Genomic DNA, 10,453 nt, shown 5'->3' on the forward strand with positions numbered 1-10,453 from the left:
AGCCCATCACCTTTGCTTCAATCTGTTGATTATAAACACATCATCAGTCCCACCTACACGTAAGTGGAGGAAGTTCATAAAAGCATGGATATGAAGAAGGTGAGGATAACGAAGGTCACCTTAAAGTCAGTACACCATGGAGCTCAACTGAAATTATTCTGAGAGTTTTATTTCATTGCTTTATAAATTTGGAAGCTCTGGTTTGTCAGATTATTCTTAAAATGAAATTAGGTCAATCAAAGCACCATACCATTCAAAAGATTTATTCTGGTTTGTATAATTATGATCTACAATTTAAGGATTAGAGACAGAGCAACAGATATTCCAAACAAAGACCACAGAAAATAGTATATAATGAAAATGAGGGAATTTCGTGGTGGTCCAGTGGTTAGAACTGCATGCTCTTACTGATGAGGGCTCAGGTTCAATTGCTGGTAGAGGAACTAAGATCCTACAATTCATGCAGTGCATCCAGAAAAAAAAGCCAGAGAGAGAAATGGATAAAAATCTCCTTCTTAGCATGTCATAGATTGATTTTATGTATATAAAATCTTGAAGTAGTGTTAGTAGAAAAGATACTTGCCAGTCTCCAGGGGAATTCATTAACAAATTAGTTAGGTTAATAATAAAATACATTAACAAATTATAAAATTAATCCAATTTAATTACTAATTATCTTTGGAAGGAAGCATATATCTTTTCTTTATTGTAAGATTTTCACATTTATAAAGTAAATGAAACTGTGTTGCTCTTTAATGACAACAAAATTAATTTCTTATATTCCTAATTAATTTTGAAAGATTAGAGGTAATTAATGTCACATGCTACATTTACTGAAAATAACAACATATCTGACCACCAAGGTGCTATAGAAAGAAATGTGAAGTTAAAATTAAATTAATTAAAAATTAATTAAGCTTTCTAAGAGAAAGTTAGCCCAAGACTCACATAAACTTGGTATTATGCTTCATTACACTTTAGAATGAGATTTAAAAAATTAAGAACAGATAATACAGCTTTCTATTAAACAAAAGTGGCTAAAATGATTTAAATTGTCCAAGGATTTATCTTAATTTGGGATGTCCACTAACTTGGATCTGTATATAATTTTTCTGCATGTAATTTGTATTAAAGTCTTCTAATAGCTTTACATCTTTGCTGAAATATCTTAGTATATTTTTAGAATTAGCAATCTCTAGCAGCTAGATTGAAAATTTTTACACTTCTTAGCTTCATACCATAAAGCTAGCAATTAGCCTTAACCAAGGCACAGCTTGAATCTCTGAGTTTAGTCTACTGCCAGTGAAAGTGAATGTGTTAGTCTCTCAGTCATGTCTGACACTTTGTAACCCCATAGACTGTAGCCCACATGTTCCTCTTGTCCATGGAATTCTCTAGGCAAGAATACTGGAGTGGGTAGCCAGTCCTTTCTCCAAGGGATCGGGTTCCTGACCCAGGGATCGAATTCAGGTCTCCCGCATTGCAAGCAGATTCTTTACTGTCTGAGCCACCAGGGAAGCCCTAAATGTAAAACACAAAACTATGTAATTTCTAGAAGTTAGCAGAGATAACCTTGGGTATGGTGATACCTTTCCAGTACAAGACAAAAAACAGAGTTCATGAAAGGAATAATTGATAAGCTGGACTTCATTAAAATGAAAAACCTCTGCTCTTTGAAATATAATGTCAGTTTAGGTAGAGGACAAGTTACAGATTGGGAGAAAATATTTGCTTAGACTTCCTTTAATGACAAACAAGGTATATCACATTTAAGAGGTGTAGATACTTCTCAAGTAAGTAAAAGTTTTTCTCTTAAACTGTCTTAATTTTGCTAGAATAATTCTTCTTAGTATTTTTATCATTTGCATCATTTCTGTGACTTTTTAAGGATTAATGTTTCTCTTGTATGTTGTGCTTAGTTGTTCAGTCATGTCCGACTCTTTGCAACCGCATGGACTATAGCCCGCCAGGCTCCTCTGTCCATGGGATTCTACAGGCAAGAATACTGGAGTGAGTTGTCATTCCCTTCTCAAGGGATCTTCCTGACCCATGCATGGAACCCATGTCTCTTAAAAGTATTGGCAGGCAGATTCTTTACCACTAACGCCACCAAATGACTAATTTGTGTGACCTCTTTTTCATTGTCTGGAAAACATTGTTTTGAATTCTCTGTTCAGTTTTTCATTTATTTATTTGAATTTTTGTGGTAATAAAAGTCATATAACAGAAAACATGATGTTTAACCATATTTAAGGTGGTGCAGTGGTAAAGAATTCTCCTGCTGGCAGCAAAGGAGACACAGATGTAAAGAACAGAATTTTGAACTCACTGGGACAAGGCGAGGGTGGGATGACTTGAGAGAATAACACTGAAATACGTACATTACCATATGTAAAATAGATGACCAGTGCAAGTTCAATGCATGAAGCAGAGCACCCAAAACCTGTGCTCTGGGACAACCCCAGAGGGATTGGGTGGAAGGAAGGTGGGAGGTGGGTTCAGGATTTGAAGGACACAGGTATAGCTGTGGCTAATTCATGGTAATGTATCACAAAAACCACAATATTGTAAGTAATTATCCTCCAATTAAAATAAATTAATTAATTAAAAAAAAGAATTCGTCTGCCAATGCAAGAGAAACGGGAGATGCAGTTTCCATCCCTGGGTTGAGAAGATCCCCGGAGTGGGAAATGGCAACCCACTCCAGTATTCTTGCCTGGAAAAATCCCAGATAAAAATTCTTTATCTTGTGGACAGATTTAAACCTTCATTTTTCAATAGTGTGACTCTACGGCCCTTTTATGATTGTCAGAGAACATGAAATTATTAAAAGGCACCACTTCAGAGAACACAGAGGACCTCTGGTCTCCCTGTTTAACAATGGCCCAATTTATCATTGGTAGTTAAAATCCATCACCCCAACCAGTGAGAGTATCCCTCTTTACATACTGGTTAGGTGTCCTGAGTAGAACAAAATGGCCAGGTGTCACCGCCAGCTTCCAATTCAGCTTTCAGTTCAACTATTGTTTGTCCCCCTTGGCAGAAATATTCCTCCCTTGGCAATGAGGGCCCCCAAATCAGCAGACCTCAAAGCTATAAAAATGGAAACTAGCAATTTTGTGAAAGAGCAATTGGGGAAATGAATGAGAGAACGTTCTCCCATTTTCCTCTCTCGATTTCCAGATCTGTGTGGTTGTTAGAGAAATAAATTTATCGCTTAATTTTTTAAAGATTTTTTTTATTTGGACCATTTTTAAAGTCTTTATTGAATTTGTTACAATAAAATTTCTGTTTTATGTTTTGGCTTTTGGGCCATGAGGCATGTGAGCTCTTAATCTAACCTAACCTAATGTTTCTCTAACCAGGTATTGAACCTGCAACCCCTGTATTAAAAGGGGGAGTCTTAACCACTGGACTGCCAAGGAAGTCCCTGATCACCTTGAAAGTAGAACAAATCTGCTCTGTGGACTTAAAGGATCATCTGTTGGGCACTTTCTTTACCATTGTTTAGCTAATTTGTGTAGAAACAAAGAATTTCTGTTTTGAAATAACACTTGGACTGCTCTGTAGAGAAGAGCTGCTCTTTTTGGATGTGTATTGAATGAGATGGAGAAAGTGAAGATATTAATTGTGAGACACATTAATCCAAGATTCTTGTTGTTGTTTAGTCATTAAGCCGTGTCCAACTCTGTGTGAACCCATGGACTGCAGCATGCCAATCTTCCTTGTCCTTCGGAATCTCCCAGAGTTTGCTCAAGCTCATGTCACTGAGTCAGTAATGCCATCTCATCCTGTCGTCCCCTTCTCCTCCTGCCTTCAATCTTTCCCAGCATCAGGGTCTTTTTCAATGAGTCAACACTATTGATAGAGAGATACTTACTGTGAGACACTAACAGTTTTGAGACGCTTTATAATCCTTTGTTGGGTAAGTAGTTGGATAATCTGATACTCGGTGCAGTGACCTGAAGTACTCAAATGAATTTGAACGTTATCAATCAACACATAGAAACTATATAGACAGTAAGATTTAGGAAAAAGACTGGCTCAGATCACCAGGGCAAAGTGTAGCTAGAGAAATTGAATAAACTAGAGATGGGATACTGAATCTTCCCAACATTTCAAAGTCAGATAAGAATACATACATCTTGGGAATGTAATTTCATAAAGACTCTGGAGGTTAACTGATAAATTTTGTTCCCAGATAACTCTTTAAAGTCATTCCCAAACGTAAACTCTTGTAAGAATATACTGACTTTGATATAAGTAGCGGGCAGTAGCTCAGTGCCCTAGCTGTGTGGCACTTTTCTCAAATATTAGCTGTGGTTCTGAAAGTTCTTTCTATATCAAGAAACAAGAAGTATAAGTTTGACTCCTTTCACAGAATGAACATTGGTCTCAAAATATATTGGAATCAGGGCTCAATAATCATTACAGAATTGTGTGCATCCCATACTCAGTTGCTTCAGTCAAGTCCGACTAGTTGCGACCCCATGGAGTATAGCCCACCAGGTTCCTCTGTCCATGGGATTATCCAGGGAAGAATACCCAGGGTAATTAAATGATATTTAGATGCAGTTTTTTCCCCAGTTAACAGTTCAGTTAAATGAATAAATCTGTTCTGTGAATACAAATCCTTGTGTCTACATGCATTTGTTAAGGCGTGCTGTGATGCATGGGGTCACGGAGAGTCGGACACGACTGAGCGACTGACTGAAACTGAACTGAACTGATGTCAAGCAGGTGTTCGTTAAGCACATAATCTTATTTATATATTTATACTTTTATTTACTTACTAACTGCGAGTGAATTTGTGCCTTCTGGAAGACTATACATTATAAAATCCTGCCATTTCTTTGATGGTTTATAAATATAAGCATTATGGTCATGGCCTTTATGCACTAGCACTTCTTGTAGAATAGTTGGTAACTCTTTCAAGTTCTCAAGCAAGAAAAGATTTTAGAATACATCCTAGAGTCACACATGGTGGAGGATCAGAGATATAAGGCAAAAAACTATTTGCCACAGAAGTTCTATCCAAAGCAACCCCCACTTTATCCAAATATTATTTTTTTCTTACTCTAAACTGCTACAAAAAGGAGAGAAATATTTAGAGTATGAAGAAATGTGGATCTTATTCATACCAACACAGAATCAAGAACAAACTAGATCTTCAGTTCTGTACAGTTCAGTCATGTCCGACTCTTTGTGACCCCATGAATCACAGCACGCCAGGCCTCCCTGTCCATCACCAACTCCCGGAGTTCACTCAAACTCATGTCCATCGAGTCGGTGATGCCATCCAGCCATCTCATTCTCTGTCGTCCCTGTCTCCTCCCACCCCCAATCCCTCCCAGCATCAGAGTCTTTTCCAGTGAGTCAACTCATCGCATGAGGTGGCCAAAGTATTGGAGTTTCAGCTTTAGCATCTTACATCTTCCTTTTTGTTGGTATAAATCTTTTGGGAACTTTAAATCAGGAATTTGACTCTAAAATAACAAGACAATAGCAACTAAATAACCAGCTGCAGCAGCAATGAGTAGCATCAGCTTCATCATCACAGTTAACATAATCACAGTAGCGTCCATTTAATAAGATCTCTCAAATGTTAAGCTGAATCTTAACACTTTACATTCTCTTTAAATTTTAATTATGTTTTATCCTCGCATTGGCTCCATAAAGTATCATTATCCATATCCAACCAATGGAACATTGTAGGTTTGTTATTGACATAGAAATAGATATCTTAGATTACATTATTTACAAAAGTTCATTCCAGTATATAAAGCTATTAGGTTTAAAAGCAAATCTTTAACACATTTAGGGGGAAAATATGAAACAGTTTGTGTATGGTTAAGAAAGATTTTCTTGATTCAAATTTTAAAAAGCACAGATCACAAAGGAATGTTGTCTACATCACCATGGAAAACAAAGACACTATAACATTTTTTTAAAAAATGTTACAGGCTGTGTTACAGAAGTGTTGTGAATCAACTTTTTCTTTCTTCATTCAATTATACTTCTGAATTAGACCTCTCTCTGGTCTCCATAACAAAAGAGCAAGCAAAGTTAAGTTATTGTATTGGTCATCAATAAAACTGATATTCATTGATCACCTTCAATTTGAAATGAAAAAAATACAGATATGAAATAATAGGGACAAAACTAGTTACTTTGAAAATACCAAAATGTTTACAAAGTTGCCAACAGTGTCAGAGGATTCCTTAACCGCCCCAGATCTTGGTCATAAAATAATAAATTGTTTGGAATTTGTTTACTAATTCTGTTTTAAATTTTTCTTTAAAAATTCACACTAAGCATCAAAAATGAATTACCACTGTGGCAATACTACATCTCAAAATTCTTATTCAAAACTTAATTTTGATATTATTATAAAGTAGATTATATATGCAAAGTTTCTAGTATGTTTAAATAGTTTAATAACTATTTTTATTCAGAACAATAGGTAACATAAACTTGTCCAAGATAAATTATACTCTAGCATATTTTTGACAAAATTGATCTGTTCCTTAAAAATAATGGGGAATATAAGGCAGTTGTCTGTAAGTAAGAAAATAAATCTGTCTTCCCTAAACAGAGTATACTTGACAGGGTAAAACTAAAAATGTAACCCAGCTTTTGCTCTTGTAACGGAAAAAGAATAATTGAGAGAAAACTCTGCTCACAAACTAATTATATACTTTTCTATACCATTTTTTAAAAACACAAGGCCCATCTGGCTTAACATCTGCAAAATCCCTACAATTAAAAATGCAAAAAATAAACATAATGGAAGTTATTCAAGGATTTTGTACCCTTCACTAGATTTTTTATGCTTTACATATGATTATAACAGAAGAATCTATAGGAATTAAACTTTCTTGAAATTAAAGTTATGAAACTTTATAACAAAATTTTGAATACCTGATTTTTATTCTGTCTACAATAACTTTGGGTTTCTTCTATTGTTTCTTGTAAACTTGATGAAAGAATGAACTTCTTTATTTCTCTGTTGCCTTGATGAATCAAACATGGTTACAATCAGATAATACTATATCTCTAACTACTGAACTGCCAAGTGCAACTATGTCAACTAACTGATTTAATGAATCACTTTATTAATTAATGTATTAATTCATTTGAAATATATTTTCATTGACAAGAATATACTTACGGGTAGTATTTAAGTGCTGATATCCAGGAGTGAAGAAGACAGCAAGATCCTTGCTTAGGTGAAGTTGTGTGGTAAGTCTTTTAAAGATTTAACCCCAAGCATACAAAGAGACGGAGAAGGCAATGGCAAGCCACTCCAGTACTCTTGCCTAGAAAATCCCATGGATGGAGGAGCCTGGTAGGCTGCAGTCCATGAGATCGCTACAAGTCAGATATGACTGAGCGACTTCACTTTCACTTTTCACTTTCACACATTGGAGAAGGAAATGGCAACCCACTCCAGTGTTCTTGCCTGGAGAATCCCAGGGACGGGGGAGCCTTGTGGGCTGCCATCTATGGGGTCACACAGAGTCGGACACGACTGAAGTGACTTAGCAGCAGCAGCAAATACAAAGAGAGCTCAGATTCCAGGATCATGCCAAACAAAACAGAGACTTCAGTCACTTCTTTCTGTCTCACAGTAAAGAGATAAATGATTCTACTCCTAATTCTTCATTTAGGTCAAGTGATTAAATTAAATAGACTGGCACAATTGGAAAAGACTGCGGTCCCATTCTCACTGTCATTGGAATTAGAAGAATGAAAAGTAGACCAAAGATTTTTGTTTTTTTCTGATTTTGGAAAACTATATGGACATCCCTGTACAGAGTTAAAAATCCTGCACAGCATTATTCCATTTATTTATTCAATTTAATATTTCATATTTAAGTTTGGCTTCAAGATGCTTATGCAGTTTTTATCTATGCCAGGCAATATCTTAGACACCTTGAAAATATTCACTCATTTAATCCTTCTAAAAGCACCATAATGTACATATGATTATTCTTAGACTTTCACATATTAGTAAAACTCAGGAACAGAGAAATTTCAAACTGTGGTGTTGGAGAACACTCCTAAGAGTCCCTTGGACTGCAAGGAGATCAAACCACTCAATCTTAAAGAAAGTCAATCCTGAATATTCATTGGAAGGACTGATGCTGAAGCTCCAATATTTTGGCCACCTGATGCAAAGAGTGGACTCATTGGAAAAGACCCTGATGCTGGGAAAGATTGAAGGCTGGAAGAAAAGGGGATGACAGAGGATGAGATAGTTGGATGTCATCACTGACTCAGTGGATATGAATTTGAGCAAACTCTGGGAGATGGTGAAGGACAGGAAAACCTGGCGTGCTGCAGTCCATGGGGTTGCAAAGAGTCAGACATGGCTGAGAGACTGAACAACAACAGAGAAACTAAGCATGTTAGGTAAGATCACACAGCTAGCAAGTGACAGAACCAAGACTTGAATCTAAACAGTTGAAATCCAGAATTCATGCTCTTGACAACTACAAATGCTGCCTTTCACATAATCAAGAAGTTAGGCTTTCTGGGACCTCAAGTAGACTTTATGGGAAATATCAAAGACTTTTCTTTAGTTACTGGAAAAGAGTTAGTTGTTATAATACTTCAAAAGACACTGAATTCATAAAGAGATACAATTCTGAGCAAAACTAATTCTGCAACTGTACTATCTAACTGAAAAAAGTTCATGTGATTTTTTTTTTCCTTCTCCAAGCTGTGGGCATATGTGTTTAACAGGTTATCAAGTTTTAATGGGCCTTAAAAAAACTGTAAAAAACACATGATTTACTTTCAGAAAAGGCAGAGTGGGCACCTCTGCAAATAAGGGCAACAAAAACACTGGCAAAAAATTGTTAAAATCAACTCTTTGGAACTCTGTCTATTAACCAATGGCTTCTAACAACCTCAGGAGCATTTATTCAATAAAAACTGCTGAACCTAGGTGAGAATGGAAGTTTATGTCATTTTAATTTGATCTATTTTTATCTCCAACTCCCCAACTTATAGTTGCCTTGAAAACTGGTAGCGGGGACTTATCCGGTGGTCCAGTGGCCAAGATTCTGATTTCCCAATGCAGGGGCCCAGGTTCCAACCCTGGTCAGGGAATTAGATCCCACATGCTGCAACTGAAGAAACCACCGTGCCCTTCTGTGCTAAGCCACTTCAGTTGTGTCAGACTCTTTGCAACCCTATGGACTGCAGCCCACCAGGCTCCTCTGTTCATGGGATTCTCCAGGCAAGAATACTGGAGTGGGGTGCCATGTCCTCCTTGAGGGGATCGTCCCGATCCAGGGATCAAACCCAAGTCTCTTACATCTCCTGCACTGGCAGGCAGGTTCTTTACCACTAGTGCCACCTCAACAAAGGTCAAGATCCTCAGTGCTGCAACTAAGGCCCAGCACAGCCAAATAAACAAATAAGTAAATCAAAGCCAAACTGGCAGCTTTGCAAACACTAATCTGTAAACCAGCAGTGTTGCAGACACCTGAGGGAACAGATAAGTTTGAAGTCCTTAATAAAGCTTTTCCCAGAGTATCATCAGTATTTAACCAGTCTCACAGTTTTTTGGAAAATCTCCATTTGCAAGATGTTGTTATTTAATCTAATTTTGGGACTTGTTTCATGAGAAAGCCCCATCTCCAGGAAGTTCGTTGAAAAAAAGAATCAAAGGCAATAGTTCACCACACAGCTCTCTAAGGCTGTAAATATGAGTTGGAACAAATAAGAGGTTGGCCAAAACACACAAGGAAGATCTGTGAAACAAGATAATCCACAGGGAGCTTTGAAAAGCTCTGACATATTCCTCGTGATCTAGAAGAGAGTTCATACGTGCAGGACTGCACACAAGCCAGGAAGAGAGGGTCTGAATCGACCACTGCTGGCTGACCTTGCTGTCCTGCTTTTGCAGAAAGAAAAGATTACATCAGTGCTTTTAATTGCCTAAGAACAGAAATCCTAAAGGAAATCAGTCCTGAATATTCATTGAAAGGACTGATGTTGAATCTCAGGCTCCAAAACTTTGGCCACCTGATGCAAAGAACTGACTCCTTGGAAAAGACCCTGATGCTAGGAAAGATTGAAGGCAGGAAGAGAAGGGATGAGATGGTTGGATAGCATCACTGACACAATGGACATGGGTTTGGGTGGACTCCGGGAGTTGCTGATGGACAGGGAGGCCTGGCGTGCTGCGGTTCATAGGATCGCAAAGAGTCCAACACAACTGAGCGACTGAACTGAAGTGAATGGAACTGAACTGAAGAAGAGAAGGTAGGAACTTCCCTGGTGGGCCAGTGATGGAGAGTACACCTGCCAAAGGAGGGGATATGGGTTCAATCCCTGGTCTAGAAACCAAGATCCCACCTACACCATGGCACAACTCAGACCTATGTACCCACAACTGCAGAGGCCCAAATACCACAGCGAAAAGCCCACACGCCACAAT

The sequence above is a fragment of the Moschus berezovskii genome, chromosome 13 (assembly GCF_049115385.1).
Source record: "Moschus berezovskii isolate FMDL1 chromosome 13, NW_MosBer_1.0, whole genome shotgun sequence".
NCBI classification, from domain to species: Eukaryota; Metazoa; Chordata; class Mammalia; order Artiodactyla; family Moschidae; genus Moschus; species Moschus berezovskii.